At 42.4% G+C, this 26,200-nt stretch overlaps 1 long non-coding RNA gene across 1 annotated transcript; it reads right to left on the minus strand.

Moving 5' to 3' along the window:
* Nucleotides 1–727: 727 nt before the first annotated feature.
* LOC140737389 (uncharacterized) lies at nt 728–23,999 on the minus strand. Its single transcript, XR_012101132.1, has 2 exons — nt 23,913–23,999; nt 728–804 (listed from the first exon to the last, which is right to left on the minus strand). It is a non-coding gene; the product is annotated as an uncharacterized lncRNA (long non-coding RNA).
* Nucleotides 24,000–26,200: the final 2,201 nt, after the last annotated feature.

A 26,200-nucleotide genomic window follows, 5' to 3' on the forward strand; every position in this document is an offset into this window, starting at 1 on the left:
GTTCTATAGGTCAGTTGTGGAGAGCGCCCTCTTCTTTGTGGTGGCGTGTTGGGGAGGAAGCATTAAGAAGAGGGACGCCTCACGTCTTAATAAGCTGGTAAGGAAGGCGGGCTCTGTCGTGGGCAACTGTTTTAATAAAGTCCATGGCAACCATGGTGTATTAATTCACTTCCATAGATGATACCATGAACACGACTCAATCCAGTGACTCGAAGCAATTCCAGTAGCCACTCCTCTGCCTTCTGTGACCAACTTTTTGTTGTCCTAATCCTTGAAGCCTTCCCTTTCAGCCTCTGCCTGTATGCAGATAGGAGAAGGACATCCAAGTGATCTGATTTACCAAAATATGGTCTGGGCATGGAACAGTAGGCATTCCTTATCTTAGTATAACAGTGGTCTAGTGCATTAGGACCTCTGATACTACAGGTTATATGCTGATGGTAATTGGACAGGGTTTTCTTCAAACAAGGTTGAAGTCCCTGACTATGATTTGAAATGCTTCAGGATGGACTGTTTCCTAGATGGAGATGGCATCATGCAATATCTCAAGTGTTTGATTATAGTCGGTCACTGGTGGTATGTAAACTATGGTCAGGATTATGGAGGAGAACTTCCTAGGTAAATAGAACTGATGGCATTTGACCATTAGGTATTAAGGTCATGGAACACAAGTTCAACAAAACTGCCAAATCGGAGCACAACCAAGAGTTTATCATGAAACACATAACTCCACCTTTTGCCTTTCCAAATCAGCATTTCAATACATTCTGTAAGTTGAGAAGCCTTTGGTTCTGATTGCTGTATCTGGTGAGAGAAAGCCATGTGTTACTCAGAAATAAAGCACAACAATTTCTCATTTCCCTCAGATACAGCAATCTTGCCCTCAGTTCCTCAAATTTGTTCTCCAGTGACTGCACCATTGCCAGTAAGATTCTGGGCAGAGAGGAGCTCATCCTTCTGCATTTCAGCCTGGCTTGGAGTATCCTCCTTCCTACCTCACTTCCAGCCAAGGTGATGAAACTCTGTCTGCTTAAAGTTGCCATACCTGCTTGGTCTGTCAAGTCCAAAATTGTGAAATCCGTGGATCATTAACTTGATTAAAAATTACTTAAATAAAGGGACAATACATACTGCTGAAGGAAAACTCTGATCTCAAACCTCCGCTGCCTTGCAGCTGTTATTACTTATGGAGAAAGCTTCGGGAGTAAATCCCAAGGAAAAAATCTGGAGCTGGAGTCCCTAAGGCAGTCCTAAATTACATTCAATGCTGATTGGCAACTCTTGTGACACTGCTTGTATAAAACTGTTTCAGTCTCTGCTGTTCCTTTGGGGTCATCAGATGCGTAGGGGGGGGGGGGGAGCTTGCTTCATGGGCAACAGCTTGCTCTCCAAATTATACTGCCCAGGCGTGCGTATCTGGACAGCTAGAACGCGAGATCCATGGTCAACTCTGCCCGATGGAGGCCCTCACCTCACATACTGCAGATTTCAATGAGAGTAATTCAAAGGAGGTGTTTAGAAGTATTGTATGTAGCCTGTAGAACGTCACCATGGTTCACCAGTGCCATCTTGATCTGTGAGAACAGGGTGGGATACCTTAATGAAGGGACTCTGCCTGAAATACCGTGTATTCCCCTCCACAGATGCTACCTGATGCACTGTGTTCCTAGAATATTTTTGTGCGTTGCTCTAGATTTTTAGCATCTGAAGACTCCCTTGTGTTTACGGTGGGATTCTGTAGCCTACTGCTAGAACTGTCTCAAATATAGCCCTGCAGAAAAGTCCAGTAAAAGACAAGATGCATCTAATCCAGCTCTCATGCCAGTTCCGGGACCAGCTCATACCTTCGTGTTGGACATGTAAATAAGAAGATATAAGCAGCAAAGAGGCAGCAAGTTGCAAGATGCAATGAACTGGTACAGAACTGATACATGTCCCTTTTGTGCATAAAGTTTTAAAAAACGTGTTTGGAAAGAAAAAAGCAATGTAGTTTGTGCATACATAAGTAAAACCAGACCGTTTAAATTACAGTTTCCTGTGGTGGTGGGGATCATTGCAGATCTCCAACTCTATATTTTTTTCCAAGCACTACAGAGTCATTTTAACACAATTCCTGAGTACCGTATGTGCATATGCATCATATCATGGATGCACTGCCGATGAGCTCATCAAATTCATCAGAAATCTGAATGGGAAGAAGGGATTAAAGTTGGGTCAACTATGAATGATTACTTCCTTACTAATCTGCCCAGCTGAACGATTACTCTCATCCCATAAAAATTCAGTGAAATTCAGGGCATGCACGTCATAAGCAAAGGTGTTCTGGTTTATTTTTAAATAAATTATCTCGTCAGTCTTTTATGGGTTTCTATTAACTTCTGAAACAATGTGGTCACATGTTCTAAATGTTGTTGACCCTTTTCCTCAGTCTCACAAACAGAAAAGTGCATCAAAGTTTGGCAGTAAGAATTCCTCTTGACCACATCCACTAAAATCATGATGCAGTTGTTTAAACACATTGTACTTCTTTGCAAAAGTCTTTTTAGTTAAAATTATTACGATGAAATTCTAAAAGCAGTCTAAATATAACATGTACAAGCTACTGAGTGGTTAGAGGCAGATGACACTCATCCATGCCTCAGATTCTCCTCCTCCTTTTTGGCCAAAGTGTGACCCATTTGACCACTCCAAAAGATGTTGAAATACCATGAACACGCACAAGAGAAAATCTGCAGATGCTGGAAATCAAAATGCTGAAGGAACGCAGCAGGCCAGGCAGCAACTATGGAAAAGAGTAAACAGTTAACAAAACAGTCGAAAAGAGTGAAAAAAAGAGATGAGAAGGTGGGGGGAGGGGAGGAAGAAGTACAAGGTGGTAAGCGATAGGTGAAACTGTGAGATGGGAGGGAGTGAAGTAAAGAGCAGGGAAGTCGACTAGTGAAAGAAACACAGGTCTGTCTGCACCACTCTCTGCAGGCTCTTGCAGTTTCCATACCGGGCAGTGATGCAGCCAGTCAGAATGATCTCAATTGTGCCCCTGTAGAAAGTCCTTATAATTAGGGGACTTGTGCCAAACTTCTTCAACCATCTGAGGTGAAACAGGCGCTGTTGTGCTTTTTTCACCACACAGCCGGTATGTACAGACCATGTGAGATCCTCGGTGATATTTATGCCGAGGAACTTAAAGCAGTTCACCCTCTCAACCCCAGATCCATTAATGTCAATAAGGGTTAGCCTGTTTCCATTCCTCCTGTAGTCCACAACCAGCTCCTTTGTTTATTATCGAAGAATGTATGCAGTATACAACTCTGCATACTTATCCTCCCCAGACAGCCACAAAACATAGATAACCGTGGAAGCCATTCAAGAAAAGCATCAAACCCACTCCCACACACAAACAAGAATGGCAACACAGTCATCAGCTCAGAACCCCCACCTCCCCCTACCCAGAAAAACTAACAAAAATGTGCCTCACAGCAACAAGAACCTAAACTCTCAAACCCCCCTTGCATGAGAAAAACTAACAAACTCGCCATGTGGCAAAAAGAACATCAAACCGCAAACGCCACCCCTGCATGAAAAGAACTAACAAACTCATCAAATGGCGACGAGAACATCAGCCCCCCAAACAGCACCCCGCATACAGAAAAAACTAACAGACTCGGCAAGCAGCAACAAGAACATCAAACCGCAAACACCACCCCTGCATGAAAAGAACTAACAAACTCATCAAATGGCGACGAGAACATTGGCCCCAACACTACCCCCCACACAGAAAAAGCCAACAAACTCACCAAACGGCAACAAAGGGCGAAAACACAGAATATAAAAACTATAGAACTGAAAGAGTCCACGTTGGTCGATTGCAGAACTTCAGTAACATCCTCCGACAGCATCGAGAGAGGAATACCTTTGGAACACAGAGGCCTCCCCTCCGACAACAGCGAGCGATAGGCTGTCACACAGACTCCTCCTGCAGCAGCGAGATTACTCAGAGCAGAGAACAAGAGGCAGGGAGTCGCCACCGAACCCTCGCTTGCCTTCCGCATTCATCTCGGTTTCAATCTTCCTCAATGCTTCAGTCAGCAAAATGGAGTCGCTCATGGGCTCATTCCCCGTTTCTAAGCTTCTCCGCCTGGAGGCTGCTCGCACTTGCCCTGGCTTCCTGGATTCTTCTCAGAGACAGGGAGGGGCTAGATTGCTCAGTCGATCTTCAAGCTGTAAATCACAGGCTCTGACAGTTCCAGATACACACCTGAGATTTTTAAAAATGCAGAGGTAAAAGAAGTGAAATAAACAGTTTTGTGGACTATCTGGTGCCATCTTGATCACAAGTCCAGCTAGAATGTAAACCTCAGCTCTGCGTTTGATGGCCAGAGACGTGGATGCGGGAAATTCATGATCTGACGTTGGGCCAGCAGACTAGTGTGGACAAAGGCCACAAAGGCCCCAGTGTCAGAAGGTTCTGGAGCTGGAGGCCTGTGCAGGCAGGAGGAACGAGATCTGATGATCCCTGGTCATCAGTGATAAGGGAGTTCAAGGCCTACTGTACAGGGTCCCATCATTGGCAAGTCCAGAGTTCAAGGCCTACTGTTTGGTGATGGGTGTGCCCTGGGGTCAATGTCAAGGATCGAGGCCCAAGGGTTGAATCAGAAGTCTAGAAGTTGAGGTCTATTGGCCGGAGCCCAAGTCTGTGAATCTCTGTGAGTCCATTGGGAAAGTCAAAGGCCCAACGTCTGAGAGTCCGAGGCCAAGCCTGAGTCCACTAGGGGTTAGAGGCTGGAGATGGCCTGTGCTGGGGTTGGAGTACTGTGTATGTGCATGTAGAAAGGGAAGAACAGATAGATAGATAGATAGATAGATACTTTATTCATCCCCATGGGGAAATTCAACATTTTTTCCAATGTCCCATACACTTGTTGTAGCAAAAACTCATTACATACAATTCTTAACTCAGTAATAATATGATATGCATCTAAATCACTAACTCAAAAAGCATTAATAATAGCTTTAAAAAAAGTTCTTAAGTCCTGGCAGTTGAATTGTAAAGCCTAATGGCATTGGGGAGTATTGACCTCTTCATCCTTCATCAACAGAGCTTGATTTGTTGTTGTTTTGTTGCCTGTTGTGCTCTGTTGTTCTGTGAGCATTGTGGGCATGCTAGTGCGCGTGCTGGAATGTGTGGTGGCGACACTTGTGGGCTGCCCCCAGCACGCCAGCGGTTGGTTGTAAAATGCAAATGATGCACTACACTGTATGTTTTGATATATATGTGATAAATAAATTTAAATCTTTGTTCTTGGGTTATTGGAACCTCAAAGTGAACCATTTCCTATTTACTCTGCGGGGAATAGGAATGTGCAGTGACATCTACAAACTATTAGAGTAATAAGTTCTATTTACTCCATCCAGTCCCTTCAGAAGTCTAACCACCTGAATTCCAGACCTTTGCTGTCAGCTTTCTTTATTATTTTACATACCTCCCCACACCCCCTGTTCATCCACCAGAATCCATACCCTCCTCAGTCATGTAAATCCACATGCATTACCTCACGCTCCTTTGATTAAATTCTTTGCCAGATTTCTGCCCAATTGACCATCTTGCTGTTATCCAAAGCCTTCTTCCTCACAGTCAACAGCACAATATAAAAAAAAACATAAAATACTGGCAGAACTCAGCAGGCCAGACAGCATCTATGGGAGGAGGTAGTGACGACGTTTTGGGCAGAAACCCTTCATCAGGAGTGAAGTAATATGGGATGGTCGAGGGGGGATAAGAAGTGGGGGGAGGGATAAAGTAGAGAGCTAGGAACTGATAGGCTGGAGGGAAATGGGCTGGGGGAAGGTGGAGAATTATGGGAAATAAAAGTAGGGCTGGGGGGGAGTTTATAGTGAGGGGGGGAAAAAAGAGAGAGAAAGAGAACCAGACTAAAATAATAGATAGGGATGGGGGTGAGGGGAGGGCAGGGGTATCAACGGAGGTCTGTGAGTTGAATGTTCATGCCAGCAGGTAGGAGGCTACCTAGGCGGGAGACAATATTTTTTTTGTTTCATCCGTAAATGTCTTTAACATTGCCTTTACATTTCAGTCTAATTTTTTTAAATATGTATATCTAAAACTTCAGGACTCCTACTAGTAACAACATTTGAGTTACAAAATCACCCATGAACCTCTGCTTCCTATCATGGCACTAGTTTTGAATCAGATTTGCTTCTCTCCCTTGACTACTATTATGGGACCTTGTCAAAATACTAAAAACCATTGAATACCTCCTCAAAGAGTTACTTAAGAGCAAAATAAATCTATTAGAGAGTAGGTGATTCTGCCTTTAGGGAATAATCTACATTCAATAAGATGACAGCTGATACCTCAACAGTACTTTGTTACACTATCCCCTTCAAACTCAATCCTATTAACTCTTTCTACTTTATTTTAGGTCCTGTAGCACAGGGAGTTCCAGCAATTAGACTTGATGTTTAAGGAGGAATGATTACACATATCCAAAGCAGGATAGGTGAAACTTGGAAGGGAACATGGAGGCAATAGTGTTACTCATGCTGTACCTCATGCTCTTGTCCTTTCTGGTGGTAAAGTTTACTGACAGTGTCTACAGAAAAGAATAAAGAGTCAACGTTTCAGGTTGAGACCCATCATCAGGACTGGAGGCTCTTCATTAGTCTTGTGAACTTTTGCTCTATTCCCTCCATCGTAAGCACATTCTTCTTTAAGGCATGGAGACAAGACCTGTGCACAAATTTCCAGATGTGTTCTCACCAGGGCCCCATGTAATCAGAACCAGATATCTCAAATTCTGCGCTCAAACCCAGTGCAATGAAACTAACATACCTCTTGCTGTGCTTGTATGTTAGTGATTGGTACATAAAGAGTCTCCGAATTCAAGTCCTTTCATTCACCAACTTAAAAGGCTTCTATGTTTGTACAGAGCCAGGCGTAATTAACCCTTAAAAACTCCATTCTGAGTACCTCTGGTTAATCTGTGCCTGTTCAAATGAAGCTTTATTTCCCTTCGAATGGATTCCAGTTATTTGGCCTGTTATTATTTTGTTTTTCCTTCCTCCTTTCTTAAAACAATGGCAGGTCATTAAAAATCCTACATTCTTATGACGCCACTCACATAGCTCAAGAGGATTAAAACACTGCAGTCAGAGCCTCCACATTTCCCACTCCCCCTCCCCCACCTCCACTTATTTCTATTAGTGGCCTGGGAATATATTTCATAGCAGTTTAGCAATCTACCTACTTCTGAAATATATATTTAAAATAAAACAGAAAGTGTTAATGATACCTAATAGATCAGGCAGGATCTGTGGGGAGAAGTCAATAACCTTCTCCAGAATTGGGAAGATTTTGGACCAATGTTTACACTATAAAGAAGAGGAAGAAGAGGAGAGAAGGAATGCCTGTGATAGAGAGGTGCCCAAAGAGATTGTCTGGTGTCCAGTAAAAGCAAGTGGTCAAGGCTAGCTAATAGCAGCAATTGCATCTGGAGGACATTTAACGGAGTATAAGAAAAGAAAACAAACTGCTGGAACTGTGAGAAAGAGAACAAAAGAGTTGCTGAAAATCAGAGATGGGGAAACACGTCATCTGTTAAAACAGAATAAGTACGTTTTCTAAGTACCAGCTAAATCAAAACAAAGTCATCAAATAGTGGATGCAACCCACGCACTATGCTGGAGGAGCTCAGCAGGCCAGGCAGCATCTATGCAAAAGAGTAAACAATTGACATTTCGGACAGAGACCCTTCATCAGGATATCAGATCATCTTTTTTCCAGTCCTGATGAAGGGTCTGGAAACTGTTTACTTTTTTCCATAGATGCCTTTGTACCTTTAAAGTTGCTGCCCGGGTCTGCTGAGTTCCTCCAGCATTTTGTGTGTGTTGCTTGGATTTCCAGCATCTGTAGACTCTCACGTGTAAAGGAAATAGGTGCCTGGTGGTACGATCTCACTGAAAGTGGTGCAATTTACAGAGGATTACAGAGTTTGCTGAATGTATAGATTGATAGGGGTGGAAGCTAAGGACCAGAAGAACTCTATGTTTTCTCTTGGTGACAAAAACAGAGGTGAAAAAAATGGAACAGACCATTTTTTGTTTTGTTTCTCTTTCTACTTTCACCTCATTAAGGCAGAGTAGCTGCCAGTAGTGCTCTCTGATAGCCATCCACTTTCTCTTGATCTCCACCTATCTCAGACAATCCCTTTGTTCATACCATGTGTCCCATTCACCACAATTTGATTGCTATCTGATATGGCCCCATTCTGACAAAAGGTCATCAACCTCAAAGCCTAAATTGAGGTTATTGCACAAGTACAATGACAAATTTCCATGCAGCAACATTATAAGCACATGACATCATATAAGCAGCATTTTTACAAAATTTTTACAAAAAATATGTGTAATTAGGAACAAAAAGCAACAAAGACCATTTTAGTACAAAGTAATTACTGAAAGATTAACTCCTTATTTCCTGTTGAAGGGTTTTGATCCAAAACGTCGCCTGTTTACTCTTTTCCATAGATGCTGCCTGAGCTGCTGAGTTCAGCTAGTATTTTGTGTGTGTTGTTTTGGATTTCCAACTTCTGCAGATGTTCTCGTGTTTGTGAAAGATTAACTCCATTTTGATTTCTGAAGATGCTGCCTGTTAGCTATCTTTGGTAATTTCTTTTTGTATTTAAACTTAGAACCTCTTCAATTTACTTTATATTTTCCACAAATATTTTTTTGGCCACTTCAGAACCTTTGTTTGCTCTGCCTTTCAAGCTCACTCATTAATTTTCTGCCTCTCGCTTCCATTTGTTTCTTTTCTGAATCTTCACTCAGCTTTCCATTCCTCTGCCAAATGAGATTTTATCCTATGTATGAGCAAGTTGGCCCAGAAGGATATTAGTCCAGTGCTGTTGAGGGACAACCTATCTGACCTCCTCTTCAATGGCCCATGCCCAAGATCAGATAACTGAAATCTAGAATTTCAGGCCACAGCAGTAGAAATATTCTTCTCTCAGGATTTCTAATTTCCTAGCTGCACGCAGTATCTAGGGAACCACATACAGAATGCTCTGCCAAACCAAATTATTTTACTGAGTAGATCAACTTTGTAGATGATCTTCAACAAAAGGGATTCTGTGGATGCTTGAAATCCAGAGCAACAAACAGAAAATGCTGCAGGAACTCAGCAGGTCAGGCAGCATCCATAAGACAGAGGAGCAGAACAATGCTTTCAGCCCATTGAGTCTTCTCTGCCATTCCATCATGGCTGATTTATTAACCCCATTCCCCTGCCTTCTCCTCATAACCTTTGATGTCCTTACTAATCAAGAACTTATCGACCTCTACTTTAAATATACCCAATGACTTGGCCTCCACAGCCATCCATGGCAATGAATTCCACAGAATAACTATCCTCTGGCTAAATAAATGCCTTTTCATCTCTGTTCTAAATGGATATCCCTCTGTTCTTAGACTGTGCATTCTACTCCTAGACTTCCCCACTATAGGAAACATAAACTCCACATCTACTCTATCTAGGCCTTTCTAAAATTCAATAGCTTTCAATGAGATCCCCCCCCCCCCCTTCCATTCTTCAAAAACTCCAGCAGACCCAGAGCCATGAAACGCTCCCTTTCAATCCTGGAATCATGCTCACGAACCTCCTCTGGATCCACTCCAATGCCTTCACACCTTTTCTTAGATAATGAGCTCAAAACTGCTCTCAATACTCCAAGTTGGTCTGACCATGCCTTATAAAGCCTTAGCATTTCACCCTTGCACCAGTGGAGAGGATTAAACTGTTGAAGTTTCAGGCTGAGGACTGGAAAGCAAGGGAGAGAAAAGAAATAGAATAAGCTGGTAAGTGATAGGTGAAACCAGGTGAGGGAAAAGGTAGGTGGTATTGGAGTATAAAAGTTGCTTTGTTTGCTGTGTAACCAAAACTATGTAGTCAGCTTTGAACTTGCTATTTGCTAGAGAATGAAATCTTAAGAATGTAGAAGACAATGGTGTGTTAATGAGAGGTAGATAAGAGATGTTTTGCTTTGAACTTGTTTGTTGTGTAACCAAAACTATGTAGTCAGCTTTGATGTAGATTATGTATTCTGAGTTTGCTATTTGCTATGCATGTACCCAATTTAGTAGGAGAATGAAATCTTAAGAATGTAGAAGACAATGGTGTGTTAATGAGAGGTAGCTAAGAGATGTAGATTAGAACATGATTAAGTCAATAGGTAGAAACAATAGTGGCGGATGTATTTGTGATACGCAACAATAGATATTGGATATAGATTGGATATGCTAATGCAACTAAACCAGGAGATTGCTATAAAAAATGCTATGTACAAGGATCGGTGGGCAATCAGCGACTAGCTCAATGACTGTCTCAGCTTTGATTTGCAAATTAAAGTTTAATACTTCTTGAAGAATCTTCTGCATCTCCTGGTCGTTTGTGGGGCACGAGAAACCATGACAGTGGCTGGTGGAAGAGGGTGGAGAGAGATGCTGGGAGGTGATAAGTGGAAGAGGTAAAGGGCTGAAGAAGAAGGAATCTGATAGGATGGGAGAGTGGATCATGGGAGAAAGGGAAGGAGGAAGGGCACCAGAAGGAGGTGACGGGTAGGTGTGAAGAAGAGGAAACAGAGGGGAGTCAGAATGAGGGATGAGAAAAGAGAAATTTGGGGAGGGGGAGAAATTACTAGGTTAGAAATATCATTGTTTATCTTGGAGGTTGGAGGCTACCCAGATGGAATATAAGGTGTTGCTCCTCCAATCCGGGAGTTGCCTCATCATGGTAGATGATCTTTCCGCAAAATTAGAAATTGGCAGATATGACGTTGTAGGCATCACAGAGTAATGACTGAAGGAAGATTACAGCTGGGAGTTTAACATCGAAGATTGCATGTCATATTGAAAGTACAGGTGGGTGGACAGTTGAGTGGGCTGGCTTGGGTTGTAAAAAACTGGAAATCAAATCCTTAGAAATAAATAAGATTGGAAGATGTAGAATTTTGCATGTCACAGTTTCTGAGGGGATATCAGACTGTGTTAAGGGAGAGAGAGTTTAACAAAAGCCAGTGGGAGCAGTCGGCACATTTTGTGTATCACCATTCCCAAGGAGACATCAAACTACAGTGAGGGATAGAGAGTTTAAAGGTAGTGAATGGGGCAATTGGCACATTTTATGCACCACAGTTCCCAAGAAAACATTGGATTGTGCATAATTAGGCACTTGACAAGATCCTATAAAAGGAAGATAGGTTTAAGCAGAGTGGCCATTGTGTGAGTGGGCCAGTGTTAGAGTGAAGAGTTCAGGCTTTGGCTTTTCATGGCTTCAGTGAGGAGGGACATAGGCCATAGGTAGATTTTTAAATTTTTTTTTGTTTCTTTCTTTCTTATTTCACATTTAGAGCAGTGGGATTGCCAGGCAGGAAAGCGGAATGCTCCTCTTGCGGGATATAGGAAGACGGTCCGTGATGGCTACGACTGCAAGAAGGGTATCCAATTGCAGCTTCTAACAGCGTTAAGGAGTTGGAATGGAACTGAATCATTTGGGACGCTGAAGGGTTGATAGAAAGGACATACAGGGAGGTAGTTACACGCTAGGTGCAGGACACATGTAACTGGGTGACTGTCAGGGGGTTTAAAGGGGATAGATAACCAAAGCAGAGTACCCCTGTGGCTGTTCCCCTCAACAGTAGGTACACCATTTTGGATACTGTTGGAGGAGATGACCTAGCAGAGGAAAGCTACAGCAGTCATGTCTCTGGCACTGAGTCTGGCTCTGTGGCTCAGAAGAGAAGGGGAGGGTGATAGGGAATTTGTTGGTTAGGGAAACAGAAAGGCAATTCTGTGGATGAGAACAAGATTCCTGGATGGTACTTTGCCTCCTGGGTGTTAGGGTCAGGGACATCTCTGATCAAGTCTACAAGATTCTTAAGTGGGAGGGAGAGCAGCTGAAGGTATAATGGTAGAAATGAAGTGGCCTCTTTATTTGACAGACCAAGATAAAGCAGGCATCATATTGAGACGCCTTCAGTGGATAGGTCTGGCTGACCAACACTACATGAAATTTTATGTGCTAAACATCAAAGGACAATTCCAAATTTATAATGCACCCACACAAACCTCACACCTCCTGATTCACACCCACACCACAGACATCTAAATGAATTTTAATCAGCCTTGTCTGGTCTGTGATTCAAGGCTTTTAGGAAGCTGTTGTTCAGAGATGCATTTTAAATTAAATCTGTAATCTATATTTGAATCTGAAGGCTAATGGCCAAAGTTGGTTAAGTTAATTGCTACATATGCTAAACCGAACAATCATTCTAACAGTCTCTCCTCTCAGCACTGCTGGACAAAGATAAGCTTGTACCGACCGGGAAAGGCCAACCTTAAGGAGGATCTATTCAAATGGGGCAACAAAAACACTCTACCTTTAAATTTCTAGGTAGGTAATGGCTACCTAGAAAATGCTAAGCAGAGAGATTGTTCCAGAAATTTGATCAACAGTCTTTAGAAATACAGCATCATTCAGATGCCTGTTGGCTCTTTCCCTGGTAGTCGATTGCAGCTTAGTCACATTCCTTGTCTTCACCCCTTCATTCTCGGGTAGCTAAAACTCTCTCTTTCCAGGGGCACCTGAGAGGCCTAATGTACAGGAAGTAGTTAGAGCTGTCTCTATGTGAATTACTTCAGGGACCTCTCCCTGGTGGCACCCCCTTCTGAACTGCCCAGTCGATCACTGGCCTGACTGCTGAAAGGCCCATCTCATTTGTATTCACTTCCATTGGGGTTAGGGGTGACTGCTTTCTGATGCCGTGTACAATCTTTCTCGGTCTGCCATGCCGTCGAAGTTGTGGAACCTGCTGCCTTTGCTTTTAATAAAATCCCTCTCCATCTATTTCCCCCAAATATCTTTTCTATTCTAAGCTATTCAGCCAATTGTCTACTTTCAGCAGCCAGCCTTTATTACAGAGTACCATCACCACACTTTAGCATGCTATTCACAGGTTTCTGTCACACGCTCGGTGTTTTCTGCCTTCGCATTTTGCCGTGGGTGTGTTTCCATCAGCTGTGGTCAGGTCTTGTGTGGCCGGCTGGTGTTCATCTCTTAGATTCTCTAATATCTACATGGTTACTAGGTACACTTGATCCCCCGCTCTGTCTGTGGGGGCAACAAGGTGAGTCATACAGTTTAACCTGAGTCCACGGTTTCCACTGGCTGCCTCGCCGGGTCTGCACGCAGACACAAGTGTCACTTGTTAAAAGTACCAGCTGCGGTTCTGTCCATCTGCGAGCAAACCCTGCCCTTTCATGCAGCACTCTCACCATATGTGGTCACCTGCTGTGGGAGGACCATCTCCTTTCCCTCCAGCTCTCTCTGATCAGCAACGTTCTGCTGTTGTTTTGCTCAGTCCTTCTACACTTTAAGTTGGTTACAAAGGTCTTTCACATACCGGGTCATTCTATCCCTGTAAGCCCCAGGCTCACCACAACCCATAATCACCCCATAAGGGAGTAGCATTGCTCGCCCCATCAATAATTCAAATGGGCTGAGACCAGCATGTGGTTTATGGTTGCCCGCAATCTCATCAGGATTCCTGGTAATACATCAACCTGTGTCTTCCCCGTCTCAGCCATTACCTTGGCTAAGGCATTCTTGATTGTTCGGTTCAACCTTTCTCCCATTCCTGATCTGAGGGTGGTAGGGTATGTGGAACTGTTGTTGAAACCCTAACAGCTGGCACATTTTCTTCATCACTTTCCCTGTGAAAGGTACTCCCTGCTTTGAGTCCACTGGGACCGGGGTTCCCCACTGTGGGAGGAATTCGTGAACTAGAATCCGTGCAGCGGTGCAGTCCCTTGCTGGTGTAACACCTATGTAGCATCGGTCTTATCGTGCGTGGACTAGTCGCCGCATTCTTTTGAGAAAATCAAATTGCACTTGGTGCTAGTAGGCCATCAGAAGGTTCTAGGTATTGGAAGGAGGCAGTGAATAGAAACCACACACTTCTGGAAAAAAGTTTTGTTTATAAGAACAATATGTATGAAATATTTACATGAGCAAGAACAATTCAAAGTTCAAACATTCTGTTTAGGTTCCAAACCTTAGATATCAACAAAAGCCAAATTACTGTTTAGTTAAAATCAGTGATATCATTAGAATAACCTTTGTACTCCAATTTCTCTAACTAATTAGATCTAGTCTTATTCCCTATTTAAAAGTTTACAGACTAAACTTCCCTTTTTACTTATCCCTAGTTAGTTAGAAAACCAAATATAATTCCTATTCTCAAGTATTATAGTTAACTTCAATTTCAGTTCCAGGCAGTATGTCTACCCGACTACACGGTAGGGATTTTGGTCTCCGGTCTCAGCCGATAATGTCTCGTTATAGCTGCTGCATGTCACAGTTGTAGCTTCAATAAATCTTTTATCACTATTATCTCTCCTCCACGGCTTTCACTCAGAGGGTTTCAAGTTAGTAGGGTAAAGGTACTCACTACTAATTCCACTCTAAACAGTTCATGTCTTCAGTTTCTAATCTTCGTCTGCCCTGCGTTTTTTCAAATTCTTTTTTTTAAATTGGTAAACCTCATTTTCAAGTAGAACTTTCTAACATTACAACTTTGTGTTTAATTATCCTGGGTTACACCGGGAAAGCCTCTACCCACCAGGTGAAGTGATCCCCATTTACTAGACAGTAACTTTCCCCCCTGCTGTTTGGCAGGGGCCCCATGAAGTCTATCTGGATGTCTCCCCAGGGTCCCCTCGACCGTGGCTGGTTTGCCAGCTGTAACTTTATGCCCTTACCAGGGTTATGCTAGGCACAAATGATACAAAGGCAAGCGAATTTCTCAACATCCCCGCCCATCCCTGGCCACCACCAGTCCTGCCGGAGAGTTGTGATCATTCTCTGCTTTCCCTGGAGCATTGCCCCGTGATATAACTTCAGTAGTATTTGGGAGTTGAACCCATGACTCCTTCCTCCTCGTGGGTCCAGCTCTCATCTGTCCCTCCATTGCTCCCTTTCTCTTCCATTTCTCCTTCTCTTCTGCCTCCACCTCTGCATATAATTTCACTAAACTGGCTTCAGTCATTTCTTCCTGCACACTTGCAGTTTCAATTGCCTCTTGCCCAGTCATTTCCTTTCAGCTCCTTACTGTCCCCTTTCTGGTGAGCTTTTACTGTCACCTCTGTTGGCAGACTCACTGCTTCCAGCATTGTTTGCATTAGGTGCCCGTGCTGAACACTTGCCTCCTTGAGGTTACAAATCGCCATCGTGCCCATGCCAGCAAATAATCGTTCACCGCCTTGAAGGCATACCAGCTGTCTGTATATATATCTTTACTCGTCTGACTTTACTGTAGCGAAGGGCTTCTATCAGGGCCACCAGTTCCACCACCTGAGCTGAGCGAACCCTGGCAGTGCTCCTGAAGCTAATTCTTCACCCGTTTCCTTCACCACGGCCCACACAGTCCATGGCTTCCTGTCTATGTATTGCCAAGACCAATATATAAAAATGTCCTCTTCTTCCCCTTCCAGAGGTGTTTCCTTCACACCGTTATCTTCTTCCTGCTCTACTTCCATTTGGCACTCAGGTGCCTCCCCCCTTTTAGAATGGTGCTCACAGGATTCATTCCAGTATACTAAACTATCGTCACTGACTAGTGAACAGCTGTCAGTGTGTCACTTTTTATAGGATACTGCTTATGGGGTTTACGCAGGCCCCCTCTAATTTAGCTGGGTTCATCCTTACTCAACCACAATCTTGATTGTGTCTAGCCCACATTGCTGGGAACTGCTGACAAATTAACCATAGACACATTCCTGGCTCCAGCCCCTGATAATCAGAGTAGCTGTGGCTACGTTGGCTACGTTGTGTTCTCAGTTGGTTGGATGTATTTGATACCCCGATATGTCCATATTATTTCTCCCTCTCCCAAATCTATAACAGCCTTCCCTTATGATATCTACTCCCAGGATAGTATTTATGATCTGATCGACAGTCAGATTGGTCGGACAGGGTGGCGATGGGGTGAAAGATTACATGTCTGCCGTGACTGTCAGCTGTTTTTCTTTCCTCTGTTTTGGACACTGCTTCCAACCATGTCCCGATAGGCCACAGCTGTAGCATATCAACTCGTTTACCCTCCCACAATCCATTTCAGCAGTTCTTTGCTACGTGTCCCGGCTGCCAGCACACAAAGCAAATCCTCGCTGATGTCACAGCAGCTGCATCCACGATAGCTACTTCATGCTTTCTCTTGTACTTTCTTTGGTCTGTCTCACTGGCCCTTGACACCTTGCAGAGTATGTCAACCCCACCCCAATACCTAAATCTAAACATGCCTTTTTGGCTGAATTCAGGCCTTCCTTCATCATTTTCAGGAAATCTGGACCGTCCCTCCCTAGATTATCCAACCCAGAATACTCCTCATACGCTCAATATTTACATTCTGCATAATCAATGGCTGTCTCATCAGCTCTTTAAATCACTGCCGTTAACATTCCCCAGTTATTCTCTCCTCCCCCCCAGTCGCTACCTCACTTTCCCTGTAAAAGAGAGATATCTTCCTTTATTGCTGGCATTTCCAGTAGTTGTGCATGTACCACCCTGCACTCCCTGGGCCATACTGTCCCACATATTCCTCAGGCACTTTGCTTTCACCAACACGTGTATATCTTTGGGGTGCATCTGGTGAATTTCAACCACTTCCTTGAGCTTGCGCCAGAATTCTGAATTCCCACATGCAGCTTTAAGGTGAGCACAACTCTGACAAAATGCTTTGCTTCTCTCAGGGGGTGAAGGGCTTATGAATGGTCGTAATCAGAGTCAAGGGCTGGCTCGGATCATCAGGGTTCTCGACCTGACATAGCCTGACCTCGATAGGTGGCAGCCTGGTAGATGTATCTGGGTAAAACCTCTCTCTGAAATACCTCCACAGGTATCGGGAACTTCACACCTCCCGATACCCACCAAACCACAGACAGAAAAGTGAATTTTAATCAGCCTTGTCTGGCCTGTGATTCAAAGCTTTTAAATAATAATAATAATAATAATAATAATAATAATAATAATACATAATATGTACTTTATTGATCCCGAGTGGGACATGATTTCATTACAGCAGTAATATTTAAAGACACACATAGCAATAATAATAAATATAATAATAATATTTACTAATAAAGTACTGAATAATAATATACACAATAATAATTTGCCAATGTGCAATACTGTGCAATAATAATATGAGGTAATAAAACAGAGTCTATTGTACTATGATGTGTATTGTCCTGTTGCATAGAGATGAACTGTTGCATATGCTTATTGCATTTGGTAGAAAAGATTTTCTGTAATGATCCTTGTGACAGCGGAGCTGAATGAGTCTGTTCGAAAGGGTGCTCTGCTGCCTGTTCAGTAGGTCATGGAGAGTATGTGCCAGACTTTCCATAATGGATAACAGTTTGTTTAGTGACCTTCTCTCCACCACTAACTGAAAAGAGTCCATGTTGCAGCCAACAATGGAAACAGTCTTTTCGATGAGTTTATTTGGTCTTTCTGCATCACCAGCACCGATGCTGCTCTCCCAAGGAAGACTGGACTCGCCACAACCAACTGGTAAAAGATCTCCAACATCCTGGCGCACACATTGCTGGATCTCAGCTTCCTTAGAAAATAGAGTCTGCTCATCCCTTCTTGCAAATGGCCTTGGTGTTGGCTTTCCAATCAAGTCTGTGGCCGAGGAGAACACCCAAGTATTTGTACTCCTCCACCACCACAACTACTTCTCAGGATTCGTCATAGTCGTCTTCCTCCTAAGATCAATCTCCATCCCGCTGATTTTGGCCACAGTTAGGGTGCAGGCGATTCTTCCCACACCACTCCACAAACTTGTCCACCTCTGATACACACAACCACCGCAGTCATCAGAGAACTTCTGGAAGTGACAAGATTCAGATGTGTACTGGAAGTCTGAGGTGTACAACAGTGTGACCAGAAACAGATGAAACCCCGCTGGCTTCCTTGGCTGCATAAATCTAGGGAAGACACTCTCGAGTTCCGCCAGACTTGTCCCACTCCAAACCCTGGTTTGTGTGGATGCTGTGTAGTTTGCTACACTGTTACAAATTACTGCCACAAAATAACAGACAGTGCACTGCACACGATTAAAGGAATCATGTTTATGAATCTTAGCTAAGGGGTTAGTAAAGAATAACAGAAAGAAAAGGGCCCATTCTAATTAAACAGTCAAATGTGCACAAGTTGGAGCTCATCTTGAACTTCTCTGTTACTCACGCGCTGGGCCCTCAGTCAACGTGAAAGCACACACCACCTTCCGAACGTCGCTCGCAAACCATCTCAAACGAGTGGATCTCCCACCGGATTGTATGCTACCACCGGTTCTCCCCAGCATCTTCTCTCTCTATCTCTTGCCGAACACAAGCCCAAGACTAACCTTACCGTCCCTTGCCAAGGAAAACTTCCCGCTAATTGGATGGCACACATTCCACATCATCCCTTAACTTCAGCAATAACCCAAACAGGCTGAAAGCGGAACAAACAGCTCTTAGAGCGGCTAAATGAAATACCTACAGCATAACAGTAGAGATGTGAACAAGGTCATTACACACTCCCCCCACCACAGATGGTCATGTCCTCGTGATTTTGAAATAATTTGTCATCCCATCATTAATAACACCGTTTTCAAAGGAATTTTGTGATGTCAGAATCTCCAATCCTTTTGTAAATGGTAGTGACAAATCTCACTAGGGGGATAGTCACACCCCTCTGTTCCCCCAGTGCTACATAAGCCAGCCTAACTGGGGGGTCCCCAGACTCTTTGAGACCTCTTTATCCCATCATCTATGTCCTCAGTTTCAGACATTCCTTGGGATACTCCTGGTCTACATGGCGAGGCCTCCCCGTGTCTACTACTTGTGACTTCCATCAACTCCAGTCCCTCTGCCACTTGGCTGAGCTCAGCTTCATTCCATTACTTCAGAGCCCAGCCCCTCTTCATGGTCCGGCTGCAAACCTGCCTGTCTACTGTGAGTCCATTTCAATGCCAGGAACAGTTTGTGTGTGGGGCAGTTTCGCTCAGAGGGTGACAGACTCTGGCTGACAAACGTGACAGCTATCAACCCTGTGCCCTGATCCTGATACAGAACGCCCCCAAGCCCTCACTCTGCTGGCATCTGTATGCAATACGTACGGCAGCCGGGGGGGTCTGCAAAAGCCAGCACCAGCACATTTGTCAGCAGTTCCTTCAGCAACTGAAAGGCCTCTTCGCACTTCGCATCCCATCTTGCTCCACAAGGCTCTGAAGGGCTAAGACAATCTTTACCATCCTCTCCTTTCGTCCTCCCTTTCTTCCCCAAGGGAGAGTAACTGGACAGAAGTTGATTTAAAAGGTGACTCATTTTAGAGTAGTCCTTCACGAACCTCCGATAGTACCCACAGAATCCAAGGAACGAGCGCAAAGCACTCACAGTCTGGGGCCTTGGCCATGTGGTCACTACCTCTATCTTAGATGGATCCGTAGCTACTTATCCCGTGAGATTATGTGCTCAACATAGCTGACAGACGTCTTGCAGAACTGGCACATGTCCAGGGAAAGTTTTAACCCTTCGGTTTTCAGGCTGCCCAGCACCTTCAGTAGCCTCACTTCATGTTCCTTCAAGGTGGACCCAAACACTATGATACACCAATACCTCAAGCAAGTTCATATCCCTCATTCCTGATGAAGGGTCTCGGCCCGAAACGTTGGCTACTCTTTTCTCACGGATGCAGCCTGACCTGCTGAGTTCTTCCAGCGTTGTGTACGTGTTTCCATATCCCTCACCAATTTCTCCATGATTTGCTGGAAGGTCGCAGGGGCTCCCAATATGCCCTGGGGCATCCTTTCCAACTGCAAGAATCCCAGTGGCCATATAAATGCCATCTTTTCTTTATCAGCCTCACTCATGGGTATCTGGTAATACCCACTCCTCAAGTCCAACACACTGAACCACTTCGCACCATTCAGGCAGGCCAGCGCGTCTTCGATTCTGGAGATTGAATACTAGTTGGGGATTGTACGCTTGTTCAGAGTCCGATAGTCTACACACATCCATAGATTCCCATTGTTCTTCCTGGCCACCACTACTGGAGATGCACAAGGGCTTCTGGACTCAGTGATGATCCCAGCTTCCTTCAACTTCCGCAGATGCTGCCGAACATCCTCCACCTCTGCAGGCGCCAGTCCCCGCGACCGTTCTCTGTCACCGGATGGTGTGGCGAGCGCTGTTGGAACAACCCACACCAAACTCGTCAGTAGAAAAGACATCTTCAAGCTTCAACATGTTCTCTATCAACCTCCAGGTACCGGGGAGTCCCCAACATTGAATGACTCGGCAGTCAACTTTCCTCTTTTCGGAGAGAGTTTCTCCTGGGGACACTGGACATTACCGACACGGGGAAGAGGTGTGCCATTGGCATCCCCGCCTGAAGGTGATCTCCAGCTCCAAAGTCATCCTGTTCACCTGTACATCCGAGGGCTTCTGCAGTTCAGGCCTCACCAGTACCCAGCAGGTTAGCATGACTCCTCTTCATGGTCTTTCGGAGCATCCGCCAAGAGGACCTCAGCCTCAGACATTCCGGGAAATTGGGGGTTTCCGATCAGTTTCACTACTTCCCCAGGCTGTAACACGACTGATTATGACAAGGTAAACCACACAGTCTCTCGTCTATGCTCATCGTCCAGCCCAGTGCCGCCACACACTTCCTCAGAGTGAATGAACAATGTTTTCAGAAAGCTTCTCTTTGCAGGCTCCCACAAGCCTCCCTACAATAGGAGTATTCGTTCCCGCGAGAACTGAAGTTTCTTTCTTCTCGACCCAGTCCGGATAAACCAGCTCTAAGGTATCAAAGACATCAGCTACTCCCCCGTCTGCCTCCGAAAACTCCAGCTTCAATTACAAGTAACCATTGTACGGATAGTAATCCATACTAAGACTCCAGATCTTGAGTGCACTGCGTGGCATCCAGGGTAAATGCGTCAAATACCGGTTGTAAAGCAAACAGTACAGCAGCGTAACCGGACAGCCGGTGTCAAGTTTGGCTTTAGCATAACTACCCTCAATCCGTAGTGATACACTGGAGCTTGGCCTCACTAATCCTTCAGGAATAGTTTTGTTTTGCTTTAGGGTGTTCCTTGATATATTGCAGGGAGCGTGTTCCCCCAGAGATGCCAAGCCGTTCTCTCACTGGGACTCTCTGCTTAGGTACCCGTGGGCTCACTCTGCCAGAGTTTTCCCGTCCTTCACACTCTTGTCCCTCTTCATCACAGTTATAACAGACAATACCAGTCTCGCGGGACCCCATTCACTTCACCCCTCTTCTTAGTCCGTCCCGTCAGGGGGTCCGACTCCCTGTCGGCTTTACTGAGCGGGGTGGCCGCACCCGCTGATAACAACTGGGACGTCTCAGTCCTAAACTCTGCCACAAAATCCTTTACCACTCCCCGGGGTGGGTTATCAGTGGTCACCTCAGCCTAGCAGACCACGACCGAGGACTGTACCCTTCTGACGGAGGTCTCCCGCGCTGATCAGCTGGAGAAACGAGGGAGGGGGCGCGTCCTACGAGACATTCGGAGACCCCAAGCAATCAGGTCCGGTGCCATTCCATTCTTAACTGATTCACCTCAGCCATTTGAATGGCCTCCTACACCGCAAGCAATTCAGCTGCCTCTCTAACCGGATAATGTAGACAGAAAGCTTCTCCCCCTTCTCCCGAAACATATTCTGAAACCCTGTCCTAAGTTCCACTGGGCTTGCCGTCACGCTAAACACACTTTCTAGCGCTTGCGTGTAACCCGCAGAGGTAGCTAAGGGGTTCTTTTTTTTTCTCAATCTTTTTATTATTATTATTATTAATATCAGCAAAATCAAATAATACATAGATAATGGGATTACAAACATACACTTTCAAACTAAACATAAGAGAATACATAAGCAATGATTACAATATAAATGAGTATTCCCAAATCATAAACTATACAATATACAAATAAACAAGTCAAACCTAGGTATATCATAATATATATTTATTAAAAAAAGAAAAAAAGAAAAAAAATTATGCAAAAAAACTAATCTAATAATCTAATAGCTAATAGAAAAAACAAAAAAGAAAAAAGAGAAAAAGAAAAAAGAAAAAGAAAAAAGAAAAGAAAAAAAAGGGCTGTTTATAATACCTCACAACAATAGAAATTCATCAATGTCGTCAACTCCGATCCTCTCAACATATATACAATCAAAACTGGAAAAACAAATAGGCTTGGAACAGGGTCATTTACATCATATGAAAATATTGAATAAAAGGTCTCCATATCTTATCAAGTTTAATAGAAGTATCAAATACCACACTTCTAATTTTTTCTAAATTTAAACATAACGTAGTTTGAGAAAGCCAATGAAATACGGTAGGAGGATTAATTTCTTTCCAATTCAACAAAATAGATCTTCTAGCCATTAATGTAAGAAATGCAATCATTCGACAAGCGGAAGGGGATAAATGGAGTGAGTCCATCATTGGTAAATCAAAAATTGCAGTAATAGGATGAGGTTGTAAATCAATGTTCAATACCGCAGAAATAATATCAAAAATATCTTTCCAATATTTTTTCAAAAGCAGACACGACCAAAACATATGAGTTAAAGACGCTATCTCAGAATGACATCTGTCACAAATAGGAATTATATAGGAATAAAAGCGAGCCAATTTATCCTTGGACATATGAGCCCTATGCACAACTTTAAACTGTATTAATGAATGTTTAGCACATATAGATGATGTATTAACTAATTGAAGAATTCTATCCCAATTCTCAATAGGGATAATAAGGTTAAGTTCTCTTTCCCAATCATTTTTAGTCTTATGAAAGGGCTCTGAATGTATCTTCAAAATTATATTGTAAAGTTTTGATATTAGCCCTTTCTGAAAAGGATTTAGTTCAAACAAATTTTCCAAAATACCTGAAGACATAAAATTTGGAAAGGTAGGAAGTACAGTATTTAAGAAATTCCTAATCTGTAAATATCTAAAAAAATGAAATCTAGGCAAATTATATTTATTAGATAATTGCTCAAAAGACATAAAACAATTATCTAAAAATAAATCGGAAAATGTAATAATCCTTTAGTCTTCCAAGCTGAATAAGCTTGGTCTATAATAGAAGGATAAAAAAAGCAATTGGATACAATAGGAGTATTTAAAACAAACTGAGTCAACCCAAAAAATTTCTGAAATTGAAACCATATACGTAAAGTATGTTTAACTATCGGGTTGTCAATTTGTTTCGGCAATTTAGAAAGAGCAAAGGGAAGAGAAGTCCCTAAAATAGAACCCAATGCGAATCCTTGTACAGAATTAATTTCCAAGTTCACCCAATGAGGACTGAAAGATATACCCCAATCCTTTTACCAACATATCAAATATCGGATGTAACGTTCTCGCTCGGGTGTAACGAAACCTGAGTTAAATGTCGAGGTAAACCGTAGTCAATGAAAACAAGGTCACAGTAAGATTTAGTAACCATTTACTGTTCACTCTTCACATTAACGTATGGTGAAAACTGTTGATAAAACAATACAAGATTGGTACAGTATTTGTTTCCTAGATATCACATTTACATCGTGAATACTTGCAAGGGTAAAACTACAATAACTACATTACATTAAAGTGCAGCATACAGTCAGAATCTACCTACTCTATTGACTGCTTTAAATACACTTCAACACAAACTATCCCGACTCTTTAACTAACGAAAACATAAATCTTATCGACCGTCGTTACTTTTAACAGAATCAGCATTAACATTTTAATTCAACATATCGATTATCTCATGACTTACAGCGTTGCTTTCACTGTGTTTCTGGTGCGTAGAAAGAAAACTCTGCTTGCGCTGAACTGGCACATGTCAGGCCCCCACCCTTGCGTTTATCCCAAACTGGTATTTTCCCACAAGACGCGGCGAAACCGGATGTGACGTCCTTGCCACGATATATTACAGACAACGAATTTTACTTAAACAATCCTAACTTTAACTAAAAAATGCTAACACACGAATTACTAAGCGAAAATATTAAAAAACTAAATAACTGCCATAAAGGCAGCACATCGGATATTAACTGCCCAATAATAAAATCTAAAATTAGGCAATGCCAATCCACCTTCCTTCTTTGCCTTCTGTAAATATATTTTACCTAACCTAGGGTTTTTATTCTGCCATATATATGAGGAAATTTTTGAATCAACATTAGAAAAAAAAGATTTCGGAATAAAAATTGGTACCGCTTGAAATATATATAAAAACTTGGGTAAAATAACCATCTTAATGGCATTAATCCGACCTATCAAAGATAAAGATAATGGTGACCACTTAGTAAACAAACATTTAATTTGATCAATTAAGGGTAAAAGATTAACCTTAAATAAGTCTTTATAGTTTTTTGTGATTTTAATCCCTAAATAAATGAGAGTCATTAACTAATTTAAAAGGTAAATTTCCATAAATTGGAACCTGTCTATTTAAAGGAAACAATTCACTCTTATTAAGATTTAATTTATACCCAGAAAAATCACTAAATTGAACCAACAGTGATAAAACTGCAGGAATGGATTTCTCAGGATCAGAAATAAATAATAATAAATCATCTGCATATAATGATAACTTATGTATATCTGTCCCACAATTAATGCCAAAGATGTTCTATGATTCTCTGATAGCAATAGCCAAGGGTTCTAAAGTAATATCAAATAATAATGGACTAAGAGGACAACCTTGTCTAGTACCCCGAAATAAACGAAAAAAGGGAGATCTTAGATTGTTAGTAAGCACCGAGGCTACTGGAGTATGATATATCAGTTTAATCCAGGAAATGAATGTCGGACTAAAATTAAACTTCTCAAGCACATAAAATAAGTATGGCCATTCAACTCTATCAAATGCTTTCTCCGCGTCTAATGAAATGACACATTCTGAAGTGCTATGTGAAGGAGTATAAACAATATTCAATAATCTCCTAACATTAAAAAAAGAATAGCGATTTTTAATAAAACCGGTTTGATCTTCCGAAATAATTTGGGGTAATACTTTCTCCAACCTGGATGCCAGTAACTTGGAAAAGATCTTGAAATCTACATTCAGTAAAGATATTGGTCTATAGGATGCACAGTCAGTAGGGTCTTTATCTTTCTTCAGTATTAAAGTAATGGAAGCTCTATAAAAAGATTGTGGCAAATTGCCCAATCTAATTGCTTCTTCAAAAACCCTGCATAACCAAGGAGAAAGAGTAGCGGAAAAACATTTTAAAAATTCTACTGTATACCCATCTGGACCTGGTACTTTCCCAGAATTCATAGAAGAAATAACCCCTTTAATTTCTGCATCCGTAATAGGAGTTTCTAATATTGAAAGATCATCTGATGATAATTTTGGAAAATTCAATTTCCCAAGAAAATCACACATGGTATTACGATCATTAGGGAATTCGGAATGATACAGGGAGGTATAAAAATCTTGAAATGATTTATTTATCTCATCATGGTTAACTGTCAGATCCCCATTCTGCTGACGGATCTTAGTAATTTGACGTTTAACCAAAGCATTCTTCAATTGACTAGCTAACAGTTTACCCGATTTATCACTATGTATATAAAAATCAGATCTGGTTTTCATTAATTGATTTTCAATCGAAGATGTAAGTAATAAACTATGTTCCGTTTGAAGTTCAACCCTTTGTTTGTAAAGCTCCTTGCTAGGAGTAATCGAATATTTCTTGTCAATCTCTTTAATTTTATCAACCAATAAAAGAGTTTCCATCTTGATGCGTTTTCTCAGACCAACAGAATAGGAGATAATCTGTCCACGTATATATGCTTTAAAAGTGTCCCAAAGTGTTCCGCAAGAAATATCATCCGTGGAATTAGTTGAAAAGAAGAAATCAATCTGTTCCTTCATAAATTTAATAAAATCTGGATCTTGCAATAAGGTAGAGTCAAATTGCCATTGTCTAGCACTAGAAGCTGTATCCGTAAATTTAATAGAAAGTTTTAATGGAGCATGGTCAGAGATGGCTATAATATCATAATTACAACCAATTACCGATGGAATAAAACAAGAGTCAATAAAAAAAATAA

The sequence above is a fragment of the Hemitrygon akajei genome, chromosome 2 (assembly GCF_048418815.1).
Source record: "Hemitrygon akajei chromosome 2, sHemAka1.3, whole genome shotgun sequence".
In the NCBI taxonomy this organism is placed as follows: Eukaryota; Metazoa; Chordata; class Chondrichthyes; order Myliobatiformes; family Dasyatidae; genus Hemitrygon; species Hemitrygon akajei.